Source organism: Euprymna scolopes, chromosome 22 (assembly GCF_053919585.1).
Source record: "Euprymna scolopes isolate OS-2025 chromosome 22, ASM5391958v1, whole genome shotgun sequence".
NCBI lineage: Eukaryota > Metazoa > Mollusca > Cephalopoda > Sepiida > Sepiolidae > Euprymna > Euprymna scolopes.
This window is the reverse complement of record NC_136503.1, coordinates 17,071,942-17,087,448: the sequence shown is the minus strand read 5'-3', so window position 1 is coordinate 17,087,448 and position 15,507 is coordinate 17,071,942.

The following is a 15,507-nucleotide window of genomic DNA, read 5'->3' as shown; positions in this document are numbered from 1 at the left end:
ATATATATATATATATAATATATATATATATGCATGTGTGGGTGCGTGTGATTTATTAGCTAATTCTCTGGTCAATCTGGGAGAGATATACTGGAAAATGTCTTACAAATTTGGTCCGACACGCTTTAGAATAAAGAATGTTGGATAATATGTCGTTTTATTTCAGACAAAGAACATATACCTGACACGTTAGAAGGCACAGAAAATATGTCAATAGTATCACATAAATATGTACCAGAATAATTGGAAAAAGAGATCTAATAGAAAAAAGAAATATTCTTACAGAAGCAATGATTCTATTGTTCGTTTAAAACAGGCACGTCATTTTGAGTCATGAAAGACATTTTCTCTTCTTTCGTGTTTTATATTTTGGCGTATGTAGTGCGTGCATGATATACATACATACATACACGTACATCTGTCTGTCTGTCTCTCTCTCTCTATATATATATACATATGTACACACATTTATATATATATATACATATATATATATACATATACATATATATATATATATATACTAGCAAAAGTACCCGTCGTTGACTGGTTCAAAAACAGCCTACAGAAAATGGACTCTGATTTATGAATGTATGATAGGTTGTGAAAAGGAACGGTTGTAAAGAGATAGCTTCGGATTTGGAGGTATCAAAATGAAAGCAAAATATTATGAAAGTAAAAATAAAATAGATAAACCCCATAATTTATTATACGATACCTGTTCACACTGAAACACTTATCACAATATTCTGTGGATCTATATTAAAAAAACCTTGTTAAACTTTGTGACATATTTCCATTCTATGGAGGTCAGGTGCGAACGAACAAACCATGATATTATTATACCATATTTCTTTAAACTGAAACTGAATCATAATTTTCAAAGTATACTTACGCAGATAGATCTGAAAAGTCTTTATTAAAGTTTGTGCCTATTTCCATTCTATGGAGGCCAGGCGCGAACGCAGACCACACAATTCTATTGTACTATCCTTATTTAAGTTAAAACATACGTATCAAAGTATTCTTATGTACATCTATATCAAAAACACTTTAAACGATTTTTTTTTTAATTTTTAAATTTGTTATTTCCATACTTTGTCGACCAGGCGCGAACGCAGACCCCACAATTTTAATGAATCATCATTATGCCAGATCAAACATACCCATTTCTGTGTCTCGATACATTTTCTATCATTATATGTAATCAGTTTTTTTTTTTAAATAGTCAACTATATAGGAGCCTATTCGTGACCAAAGACACAGACATTCAGCTTTATATATATATATATATATATATATGTATATGTATATATATATATATATATATATATATATATATATATATATATATATATATGAAGTCGTATTGTGTCACAAATTAATTGTCATACTAAAACCGGACTTTTATGCTAGTAGGATTATTATATATACTATTTATTCAAAAGAAATCAACATTAAAAGGGTAACTTCATTTGCATATTACATTAAATAAAATCTATTTTAGTAATTCGTCTAGTGTTATTAATTGTCATCAGTAATAGAATTGGTTTACAGGTTCTGTTTAGAAATATTATTTAAAATTGTTTTTTTTTAATTTAATTTATATCTAATTAATTGTAAAACAGGCAGAGGGATGCAACACTTCATAGATAGGACAGAGGCTGAGGCTTAGATGACAGTTCAGGACCTATCAGGTTGCCGACTCTCTTTTTAACCTGACAGAGCGAGAGACTAGTAGCAGATGCATCAGCCCAAATATGAAAACAATACTCCATACATGGGCGAATGGTGACCTTATAGAGGTACAGGATACTTTCAAGCGTGAGTACTTTCTAGCACAGTAGAGAGAGTCTACCTTTTTCGCAACGGTCTTGGATATGCTCTCACTATAATTGTTCCAACTCATGTTCCCCGTGAACGTTAGGCCGAAGAGTAATTATTGAATGAAACAAGCTTAGTCTTGGCAGCATTGAATGTGACCATCCATTTATGTACCTATTCAACTACACATTGGGTTTCATTTAGTGTCTCTGCCCTTTCCTTAAATATATGTTCGTTTGTTTTCCAGTCGTGCCCGTTATAGAGCGTGGTGTCATCCGCATATATATCCATCTCAAAGACAATTCTATCAAGGAGGTCATTTATTAATATTAGGAATAACAAATGGTCCAAGGCTAAGCCCCTGAGGTTTTCCCGCATTTATATCATATTGTTTAGATGTACGACCGTCGAGGACAACTTGGATTTTTCTCTTACTTACGAAGGATTTAATTATGTCTAGTATTAGTCCAGGAATACCGTATGATCTGATTTTCCTGAGATGACCGGCGTGCCATACCCTGTCAAAAGCCTTAGATATATCTAGGGCTACCGCTCTACCCTCTACTTTGTCCAGTGAATGTTCAGAGATTACAGGTAGGATATCTGCTTTGGAACGGGTTTGCCTTAATCCATAGTGATGGTCGCTCCAAGGTTCAGTATCTGTAAGGTGATGGGCTTGAGCTTGGTTAATTGTGGGCTCAAATATTTTGTCGAAAAGCGGGAGGAGGCTAATGGGCGATAATTTACTGGGTCAGTTCTTTCGCCAGAATTCTTGAAAACTGGTACCTACGAAGTAGTTTTCCAGCAGGTAGGAAAGCAATATTCGTTAAGGGAGTTGTTGCATAGTTTGCGTATTTTGAACCATTCAGTGGTCTACTTTGCGCACTGTTCAGCGGGAAGAGAAAAAGATATTTCCCCATTGGCATCTCTCATGAGATCTCTGATGGCTTCCCAGTCACCAGTTTTATATATCGTTATTTTGAGCAATGGCTTTTCAGTTTTGGGTCTAGAGTTTAAGGCGATGTCAACCATGATCGCAGCATGATCAGCATTCCCGAGTGGGCTATTGGCATTCGTTATACAATAATCGCGAACTGTCGCCAGAAACAGATCTAAAAAATAGGCATGTTGTTCTTTCTAGTCTGAGAAACGTGTTGGAAACGTAACCATCTGCGATAGGAAACGAGATGTAGAGAAGCTATGTGTTGCGTCTGTGTAAGTAGAGAATCCAAGCTAATTTCTGTGGTTGACGTTGAAGTCACCAAATACATGCACTTGTGCGCTAGTATCGAGAGAGAGAGAGAGAGAGTGATATATCTATGCTGTAAGAGACTTTGTTTAATATGGTACAATCCTGCTCGAGGGAGAACAGTAGAGAACATATAAGTATCTAATGTTATGTTGCCTAGTTCTGTAGTATTCTTAGAATTCCATCATGCGTTGCTTTTTCTCGTTGAGAAGTGGTAAGTTTATTACTGATCGCTTGAGCGGGTCGCGAGCGGGGAACGCACTGGTATCGTTTGCATAACAAGGGTGGTCTTTATTGGAGCACTTGTTTTCAATTTTTATTACCGCTTTCTAGAGGTCAGAAATAACTACCTTTGGTGTATCAAAATTATATAGCAATATATGTACCTAAAATAATCGGCGATATTCGACCCCGCACTTCTGGGAACATAGAGCCAATATATATATATATATATATATATATATATATATATATATATATATATATATATATATATATATATATATATATATATGGCATCAATTGAAATGAATGGCTCTCGGCTTGGGGAGGGGACTCATATTTTGACAAGCTTCTGGCCTTAATCTTTACTCCTGATCTGAAATGGAACACATACATTAACTCTGTTGCCAAGCCACTGGCAAAATGGTGGGATCCTTCTATTGATCCCGTATATATCTCACTGCTGATGCAATTCTCTACCCATATAAGAACCAGGTAGTCCAAGGATGGAGCACTGTTGCATCATCTGGGCAGGAGCTGCTAGAAAGGACCTGTCCTACCTTAATAGAGTTCGAAATAGGCTTCGTAGTCTCGTAGGTTATGTTCTTTTCTCTTCCCTGCAATCTCTATCTCACAAAAGAAATGTTTCGAGTTTGTCTCTGCTTTATTGTTATTTTCATGGCAAGTACTCGACTGAGCTTCAATATAGGCCCTCTCGCCAAACTTTCACAAGAAACACTCGTCTAGCTGAAAACGCTATCAATAATTCCCCCCCCAATCTTTATCTATGCCTAAACCTAAACGTAGATTCCATTAAAAAAAGCTTATTTCTTAGAAGTGCACGCCTATGGAACTGTCCTCCGTTTTCCTTCTGTCCAGCTGACTACAATATGACTGCCTTCAAGTCCAATGTAAACAAGTTCCTGATAAGCCGTTCCACTTAACAAATTTACTGAATTTTCATTACTAACGATTACTATACTGTACACTCTTAACCCTTACCCTCCAGTGGTCTCTGGTCCTTGATAAGAAGTGATGCCTATGTAAATATATCTGTATATGATGGCAGTAAATTCGCTTTCGAGCATTGCCATCACTCGATATAAAAGTGTATAATTTATATCAAGCAATACCTGTGCATGAGGATTGTTATAGTGGGGAAAGACTTTGCATCGAGACAATCCCACTCTCTAAACAACTGTCACATTGATCCAAAAAGAAGAGCAAGTCTACATCATTGGATGCAGAAGTCATCGTAAGTTTTATATCTTCTCCTAGGGAGGTCGCCTTCACTGCGGCTTACAGAGCCCTCTCCACCCACCATGCCATTTGATCCATGACTGGAACTTAGGTTGCTGGGCACCAGAGCATATTCCACACGCCGGTGGGTCATATATGCTGCAGCTTATAGGGCCTAAGCTCCTCTGGAGGTTTCTGTCAGGGTTACCTCACCCTTAGCCTTTGGTTAAATAACCTTGGCCCACAAGGTAGTTGAGATCCAGTTATACGGAGCAGGACACTCGCCGTTCATCAGAGCCCCGTCTAGGTGGCAGTGGTAACGACGTGCACGTGGGGTTGATTTGTCTGGGAGAAGCACAGAAAGACGCTAAGACATTTGTGTGTTTTAACACACGTCCATACTAGACCTTGACCACCCATATATATATATATATATTATTTTTATCATACAACATGTGAAAGCATGTGCAATACCCTCTCATCAGCTGTCAACCAGAGTGATAACACGTCTCGGTGGTTCAAGACAGTAGTGCCACATTCGATACCACCTGCAGTTATTAATAATTTAACAACTGTGTATGGTATATATATAAAAAAACAAAGAAATTTGATCAACTAGAAAATAGAGAAAAAAATAAAATAAAAATACCGTCTTTTCATGATGAAGTCTTTCAGATATCGGTTAACTCCAGTTGAATGTATTCGGCCAGAGCACTTCGAATGGCGCCGTTGTAGCAAACGAGCAGGTGCGACGGGTGGTCGCTTTTCGGAAACAATCGAAAGAATCCGATTCAATTGACGAGATAAAACGCTTTTATGAGATCGAAAAACCGATGAAGACTCGCATGCACTGCTCCTGCTACTTTTCTGTTAATTGGAAGATCATTCTACCATTGATAGCCATGAAGCGATACTGATACTTTAGATAGCGAGAGGCGAAGATCTGCATGCTGGCTAAAGCGATAGGGCGAACACTTTGCCTTCAACGCTAAGCAGGGATATGTGCCGGAAGTTGTTGCAGTCGTGGAGGTGTTGGCATCCTGAATGTCCTGTGAATTGTAGCCCTGTTTTTGCAGAAGCAGAAGAGTTTGCGCATCGGCTGAAGAAGGACCTTTTCCCCGCACTTTAAGACTGCTGAATCTTGTTGTCTCTAATGCTTTTTGAGGCTAAATAATCGAAGGATTTGCTGGGATCTCCTACAGCATAGGGGACCGAGACACCTGCAAGTACCCCCATCGAATAATACAGCGTGGACGATGTCACAGATTCCGCTCATCTTGGGGCTATAAGCTCCAGTTTACTCTCCATCGACACGGTGACCAACACAAGGATAGCAAAGGCAGTATAAGTCATATTCAAACTACGTCACCACGTGTGGAACAATTAAAGATTAACTGAGGAGACCAGACTTCGTGTCTATCAAGCCTAAACGAGTCGTGACAGCAAATCATAAACAACTATCGCAAGGCATAAAAAGAAAACGAAACAATCCAAATGAGATAGCAGGACAGAATTCCCAGCACTTCAATACATAAACGGTAAACGGCTATGATGGCTGGGATATTTTCACGAGGATAGACGCGGAATGCATACTTAATGCGTTTCTTTACGGTGAGCTAGCGAAAAGTAGAAGAAATGCAGGGCGCCTTAAACTACACTTCTTAGATGTTTGCATGAGGGACATAACGCAGTGCGGAGTAGCCCTCCGGTCATGAAAAAGCCTGGCTTACTATCGCCCTGCTTGGCGACTGGGAGTAGGACAAGGCACGCTTAATACATAATCTACGCAGGAGGAATGTAATGTAATGATGAGAGTCGAGTGGAAGCAGAGACACCAACAGCCTAAGCAGCTATGCAACGCCATCTGCACCAAGCACGGTAGATACTGTGGCACTCGTGAGTTGGAGTGTACAGACATTCACAACAGTGCAGATAGAAACTAGAGCTAAACTATCATCTCTAGAGACGATGATATTTGTGTGTGCATATATATATATATATATATATATATATATATATGTTTCTTCTTCTTCTTTAACGAAATTACATTTGCCGCATACTGAGTTTCCCACAATTTTTCGCCAAACCCTTTCTTTCAAACATACAACTGCTGGCGGACACCGTTGATTACGTCATGTTCGCGAAAGTCAGCTAAAACTAAACAACTCTGACACTGGTTTAGATACCTTTTCACTTATTTACTCAAAGTTTACATATTCAACAGAGTCCGCCACCATTTGTCTTTTCTAAATACAGACATAAACACTATGCTCTCCGAGATGATTAAACAGTTTTCATTAAATAAAAACACTAAAATATGAAATCATTGTGTACTGCAAGAGTACCCCTTCTTACATTTTCGCATTTTTTTCTGGGAGTCGATTGCTGTACTAAGAATATACGAAACATGCATTTTCTCTTTTTATTAGACTTTTCCATTACACCAAATTGAGCCACAGCAACGCGTGGCAGGGTAAAACAGTAAAAAATATATATGATAATTAATATACGCAGGATATTCCGCGTTTCACTCACGCTAGGTTCACTCCAGTTGAATGAGCCTGAGGAATCATAGCGTAGATGCAACGCGAAATATTCTGTGTAGCTTAATTGCTATATATATATATATATATATATATATATATATATATATATATATATATATATATATATATATATCCTTGTTTCTTTCACATTTCTCGCTAGCATTTCGTTTTATTGTCTTATCTCTTGTCTTTCTTTTGTCGAATAAATATACCAACGGATTTAATGCTTTCAATAACACATATATTTATTTCAAAGTTAAACAGCTACTTGAATTCTATAAAATGTTAATTGTTCATATGCTGTAAAATAGACGCCTAAGTGTAGCTATATCCATTCACTTTCTCATTCTTACAAAAAACACACATGTGTGTGAATATATATTATCTCTCTCTCTCTCTCTCTCTCTCTCTCTCTCTCTCTCTGTATATATATATATATATATATATATATATATATATATATATTTGTGTGTAAGTGTACGTTTTATTTCGCGTGTTAATTAATTTCAGCCATTTCAAATATATTGTGTTCTGTCGCCTTGTAATACCCTAGGGAAACATATGAAGTCAAATGTGTCTAATGAGTCGCAGACAATGGATCGTTTACAATAGATAGTGTGTTTCGACATAAAATAACTAAAATGTCGAATCTGCAGTAAAGTCGAGCAAACATAATGCTCCCTCTCGCGCTTTCACTTTCGATTGCTTTTTCTGAATTGAAATACAATTAGATCTCAATTACTTCCACATGTCATATGAACAGGTTTGAAATCACAATTCTATTCCAAATGCTTGCTAAAATAGTAATTGTTTTCAATGCTCATAGAGAATAAATTACTATCAACTTTGTACGTATAATATTCCCGCGAAATATTTATTAAAACCAGAAACCACCGCAAGCTAATGTGTATGTGGAGACGCATTAATCTGTAGTTGCATGGATAGCAAACACACGGACACAATGCACAACACTTCCAGTTTTAGACAAAATTTACATCAATAATTAAACACAAATGAATTGGTGGATATTCCTTTGTTACCAAGTACAACCTAAAAAAATAAACGTTTCATTATAATTTCCCGAGATGGCGGCACACACACTTGGCACAAGTTTTAATGCAATGTCCACAATATTTAATTTTGCCGATGTGCTTCCGTAAGAATAAAACTAATACTAATAACAACAATGAAATAACAATATCGAATTTTAAATAAATATTAAAAGAAAACGATATATATATATATATATATATTAAACTAAAACACAAAAACAACATCATATTAAAATAATTGGATTGTAACCTTTTTCTGCACCTGCTTCAGATAGAGTAGGGATTCTAATTTCCTTAAAAATGCCTTCTTTTAACGCATAAAAACCGTCTATATGGCTCTTTCAAACATAAACCTCTTCTGCCAACCAGAAAATCTCTTGCTCGGTCCAGAAATACTTCCCCTCGTAAAAGCTCTGCCCTCAGAAGTCGTTGAGGAAGTTGAGTATATTTTCTCAGCACGGTTCATACAAGACGTTACAACAACCCACCATTTAACGACCAGTGACATCGGATGCTGCCCGATTGAAAAAGATTTTAAACGGTTTATCTCGTGGTGACCAAAGCCTTAACAACTTTTGATGCAGATTAAAAGGTCTAGAATTGTAAGCCATGTTTAATTTCAGAACAGTTTCCGATAGTTAGATGTTCTATACAAGTCCTGGAGGTGGGTGGTTCCCAGTAGAGAGAACAGTTTCCGATGGTTAGTTGTTTTACACAAGTCCTAGAGGTGACTGGTTCTCACTAGACAGTTCTTGATTTGCAAGCCTCAAAGCAAAAGATTCTTCCCGAGTTGACACGAAGAATTTTGCCAGAAATGTTTACACATAGCACACCCCATCTACCTCTGCATGTTTATTTCATTCACCTTTTCTGTAGTTTCGAGCATATCGAACACACGGACACAATGCAAAACACTTCCAATTCAAAACTTATAAGAGTGTGGCCCTTATTTCCAGCAGTTGAATGTTTCAGCTGATAGGTGCCGATATCATCTTCCACCATCCGCCTCTTTGTGTTGGTACAGACAAGAACAAACGACACTCGTGCACTCCAACTTTAGTTACACACGCAAACAGACTAGGTAATGGAACGATCTCAGTGTATTGGACAGCCTTAGAGAGCTACGCTAAACTTTGCAAATATCATGAACAACGAGCTCTGAAACGAAATAAACAATAAAATATATTATTCTTAGATCGCAGAGGCAAAAAAATGCGCAGGTACTCACACACCTGACTTTATATATTTCATCAAAAAGTACTGTCTGTATAAAAAATATTTATTGATGTTTTACTCGTTTTAAATAAAGTCTACAGTTGTAAGTAAATCAGTTGGATATCAATGTTTATCAATTTATGTTATAAAACGCGCATGGCATACCGCAACATGAATCAGACTAAAAGTTTAACCGAATATAAAAGTCATCTTCTTTTATTTAATTCGTATTGCACTATTATCTATTTCAATATTTTTAATATTCTTCAATAAAGAAATTTCACATTTATTCATTTACTCAGGTATATCAAAAACAATATTTCTGATACACATATTGTAATTTATTTAAATGGCTTCGAGTTACAATTCTAATTACTTTTCTTGTAAAAATACATGCATGACAGTTGTCATGAGGAGACTATGTTATGGTAATAGACAAACTCACAAGTATATATATATATATATATATATATATATATATATATATATATATATATATATATATAAACTTTTAAAATGAAAAATAAATTAAGGCGTCTTTTTCCCCTTATTTAATCAAATATTTTCATTTTCAACGTGTACTAAGGAAAATTTGTCTATTTATTATATATATATATGTCTATTTATTATATATATATATATATATATATATGTATATGTATATATATATATATATATATATATTCTCTATCCTCAAAGCTATACTATGGAAGGTCTACACGTACAACCAATACACACGGTGTCATCACTTCGACCACAATTATCAAGACACAATATCCACCATATCAATGCATCCTGCATCCTAACAAATTACCCAATGAACACTACTTACATGTGTCATTGTACATACACGGTATATCGCATACAATGCACCACATGTAACACATCCTTCCTCGCTAGCTGCATATTATAATTAAGGAAGACTTACAAGCCCAGGTCCCTTCAATTCTTAGGTACTTCCACACATGCAGCAATACCAACAAATCCATTAATCCTGATTGCTGAAATTAATCGCCGGCATGAAATGGGTAAATCATTTTTACTTTATCTCATTATTATACAAAAAAATTAAATTGAAATACTTTATTAAAGACTAGAAGGGTACCCGGCGTTGCCCGGATGTTTGGTGTGTGTGTGTGTGTGTGTGTGTGTGTGTGTGTTTGTGTTAAAAAGAGGTGTAAACGAAAAAAGAAAGTTTTGGTGGGAAGGTCGGATTGAACCCCGAAGCCTTGATGCGAAGGTGGAAACGAGAGAGGAAAAAAGCCAGTCACCTAATCATCTGGGCCACGGCGGAAAGGAACTCAGAGGGCGTTATATGAATGTTTATGAAGCGAAATAAACAGGTGCGAGGAAGTCTGACCTAGATTCGCAAGCTAAATCATTCGCGGACATACACAAGAAGAAGCGAGCGAACACAGACAATTTAGCTTTTATGTATATAGCTGCCCCCCTGGTTTAGCTAATATATGACGGGAGTAAATTTTCTGTAAATGCAAACAGCGGACTTTATTTTGTAAACGAAATAAACGGTAATGATTTATGTTGAATTTGTTCTATTGCGAAGAAATGAATGTTATTTTTATCTGTCTGTTTTATGCGCGTAAGATTGAAAGAATTAAAAACGATACTAATCTTGTGAAAATTCATCGCCTCTGTCGAAAGTTTTAGGCAGACATGCAGACATGCAAACATACATACATACATTTATATATTTGTAGCTCAAATTTTCCACCCAAATTGATTAAAAAGCTTGCCCTATCTCTGCATACCCTTTTTGTAAAATTTCAAATGTTTAGACCAGAAATTGTCTGAGTAATTTAATAGAGACCGTAGAGGTATTTATTTTTAATTTTGATCTCTTTTATAACCCCTGGACACTTATTGTTTTGGGATCAAATCAAGTTATTACATTAGATCAATGTCCAAAGAACTACTATCTAAAATTTCAAGTGTTTATACATAAACTTTGCAGAGGAATTTGGTAGAGTTCTCAAATATCAAATCGTTTAACTTTGACCCCTTTGACAACGAAATTTCTAACCGAAAAGAGATTACAAAGATTTTCCTAAATCTCAGTACTCTATATATAAATTTCGAGTCTGTAGACTGAAAATTGACAGAGATATTGTGTAAGGACACAGACAGACACACACACCGACAGACAGACATACACTTTCTTTCAGGTTTATATATATATATATATATATATATTGTGTGTCTGATGAAAATTATGAAAATAAGGTTTCGACATCACAGAGAGATGTAAAAGGAACAAACTAAATTATATGTTCATTAACGTTTCGTCTTTATTCCTAACTTTCTCGGGATAGATATTTTGAAGGAGTACAAACTTTGTCAATCTACTTATGTTGTGATGTGAAAAAGATGTATTTTTTCTATTTCAGAACGAAAAAGGCCGTTAATTTGTAGCGTATATAGTTTTGTGAAATAGGTGTTTTGACATTATACAGCCTTTAGTAATTTTTCAATGAATATGGTTCAATTTTATGCTTTTTGGAATACATGTAGCCGTGATAATTCAAATGATATTATGTGTAATTGAAAGTAACTTTCAAAGAGGTCACAGTAACTGAGTTTTATTATTTGTTTTAATTATTAATTGATTAATTATATATACTAATTTTCATAGGTATTATTTTCTGTGGTGTGAATAAGTTAATGATCTTTTAATATATGTTGACTAATTAAATTGGACAGGTTGTAAAATCACCAGGTTCTGTTTGAGTTTGCAATACATGTCTATACATGAAGTTTTTCCCCGAGTTTATCTTACATCATATAAACGAATATTACTAGTTTGAAGTTAATAGAATGTTCACGTTGAAACGAATGACAAAATAATGTATTCAAAGTGTCGTTCTTTTTCTCTTCTATGTTCAATGATTTTTCTCTAATCCCTAATAAGTTTCTATCAACGTATATCTGATGATGTTTATGCCATGGAAGAGTATATTTACCTGCATTAGATGTGGATTGGTTTTGAAAAAGTTTACTTGTGTTTAATTCTTTAATGTTATAGTTTGTGGTGTAGTTTCTATTATTGGAATTACTCGTTGCTTTAGAATGTTGCAAATAATTCTATGATTTGCATTGGTTGGTCAAAAAATATATGCGAGAAGTGTCTGGTGTATACAATTTATTATTTGTACTTCTGGAAGGTATTTGTGTGTTTTTTTTCTTGCATTTGATATAAAATATGTGTGATATTGCAAGGTTTATGATTATGATGTATTTGTATGCCCCTCCCAGGTAATCTTGACTGCAAATTCTGAAAGCACGTAGAGAGAAACCAATTACGATGGGTGGTTATTCTATACAAGTCCTGTGTATGAAGAATTTTCGCAGTGTGTCGCTGTTCTGTACAGGTTCTGTTTTTTATAATATTGCAAGCGAAGAGTAAAAAATCCTTCTTGTATTGACATGAAAAATTATGTGCTGGAAAGCTAAAAGATTAAGTTTTTATGAAGCAGTTCTGGTTTCTAATTTGTCGATAACAGAACGTTAATGAATTTGATTTGTCAACTCTTATCAGCATCGTTTATAAATATAACCTCCCAAATTTCCAGGAGCATACTCTATTATCAATCAAAAATATTGCAACATTTTGTTATTATGATGTGAGTATTGTATGTAATCATTTTTGTGAGTGGTTTTGAAATGAACTTTAAAAATAGATTATTGTGTGATTTTATTATAAGCATGCCTAAAAATATACCGAGTGATTGTTCTCTGTACATTAAGTATTTGATTGTATTGAATGTGTTTTTAATATTCTCTATGTTCATTTTAAAATGTCGTCAGTGTATCTGAAGTATTCTGTGTCTGGAAATATTTTAAACTTAAAAGAACCAGATGATAGAAATTCTACTAATACTAGTACTCTACACTTGTTTCCTTTAGTTCGTTTACTCTAATTCACAATTCTTCGTGAATATGACTGTGTACTTCTCGTGTACAAAAATAGTTGTTAATATCACGTTTAAAAGATTTCTGAATTTTAAGCGGGAAAAGGGATGTTTTGTACTTAAGTCTTCATCTATCTCTTATTTTTAACGCCTCTTAATTTTATCTCGCGCTGTCACTGGATCCTTTCCTTCCTATCTCCTATTTTATATATTTCTCTTTTTTCCTCCCCCGTAACTTCCTTTCGTTTATCTCTCTTAAACGTTATTCTTCAAAATGTCGACATCTCTAATGATCAAATCATAACGCGTCTCTCTGTCTTTTTCCAAATGGAAATACGCATTCCTTAGTTCTAGTACAACAAAAGTGCTATCCAAATAATAAACAACTAAAATGAAGTCAAGGAAAGATTATAAATATAAAATTTATGTTTTAACTACAACTAGCAGATGTACCTGGCAGGAGCGATTACTATAAATATTAAAAACCTAGATTAAATGTGTTTTGTGTTGTATGGCGCGTATAACAAAGAAATACAAAAATTATATTTTTAGAATATATAATTCTAATTTAAATTAATTGCAACGACTGCATTTTTTTTACATGTTCTAATTTATATTTCCTTAATTACACTACGACGATGCCCTTCCACGTGTTTTCATATGTACTTTTTGAAGTTTCTAGTCGACAAGAACATCGTCGCACTGAAACATCATTTGCATCAAAGTGCAATATAAATTTATACAGATTAAAAACAATTACAAAAAGGTCTTGTGTTCAGAATTGATGGATAAGTATTGGTCGGCCATGCCAGGTTTTGTAATCGGACGACGCCGAAAAATACCAGGTTTTCAAAAATAGCAAACAGAACAGAAAAGCCGACCTGTGGTATAAATATGTGGCAGAATCTTTCCTGTAACATCAATCATGGTAGAACAACTTAATTTTGTATAAAAACAAATACTTTTATGAGTCAGAGAAAGTGGATGAAGGAGAGAACGCAGACCTGACGCGTGTGATCGTATTCCATCGCTGTCACCAACTATAACACCGTTATCCACGTCTGTCTATCTTCATATCGACGAGTCCCGTTTTCAAAATAAACGATATCGTTGATAAATTGAAATTGTCAACTGTTATTGAAACAGCAGCATGTTTCAATGAGCGTGTGTCACTAGGTTACAAAGGAAATTAGAAGATAAACGAGTGTACACATATTACACACGGAAAACACTTCAAGTAAAATTATACATACATATTATAGACTAGCACATAAGAGAATTTCCCTATTTCACTTTTTCACAAACTCTATTATGTATTTCTCATTCTAATAAATGTCTAACATTAAGTGCTTAAGGCTCAGGAAACTTCACAAAAAATCTTAGCTCGGAACTATTGCAGGATGAGTATCCATGAATACAATTTAATGCAAAGTTATAATGTTCGAATTTTCAAATTGAAGTTTACTTCCTGATATTGCTCACTAAAATTATTAAAATGAGCCAAATAGAATTGAAATTGGAAAATATTTATTAGTTGATGTCTAATACATCTTATTCAACTTTTGCAAAAGCTGACAGTATGTGGATATAAAAGAAACCTTCCATATTATATAACTCTACCGTCTTTGCGTGCAATTGAACTAAAGCCCGAATCACATGACCTGTACGCGTTCAACTGTTTTAAAAAGATTCACAATGATCGGATAATTAGTAAAGGTATAAATAAAAAACAGTTCCATTCAGGTCAAAATATTGATATCCACTGAAAGGTGCCAGCGCGTATAATTACTATTGTACAATCTTCAACCACATCTCTTTTATGTCGGCACTGTTTTAATTTCAGTTGCACGTATATATATATATATATATATATATATATATATATATATATATATATATATATATATATATATTTATACGTTCAGGACAACTGGAAACAATGCCGAATTAAGCGGAGAACACATACAGCGCTTAAAGTTTCTGTCGGATACTGGCCAGGCTCATTCTTGCGTAGCTTCGTTGATATTGCGAGAACCAGTCTGTTAACGTGATTATACTGTATATAAAGGTATATTATACGTAGAAATGCATAAACATATACACATACGTAATTTTATGCAGAAAGTAGTAAATAATGGCATAGCAGGCCACCTGCTCTCTAGTATATGATAATAACATGTAGTGTGTGTTAGGCGTACCTTTCTATATTTTTTTTTCATTTTTTTTTTAAGATT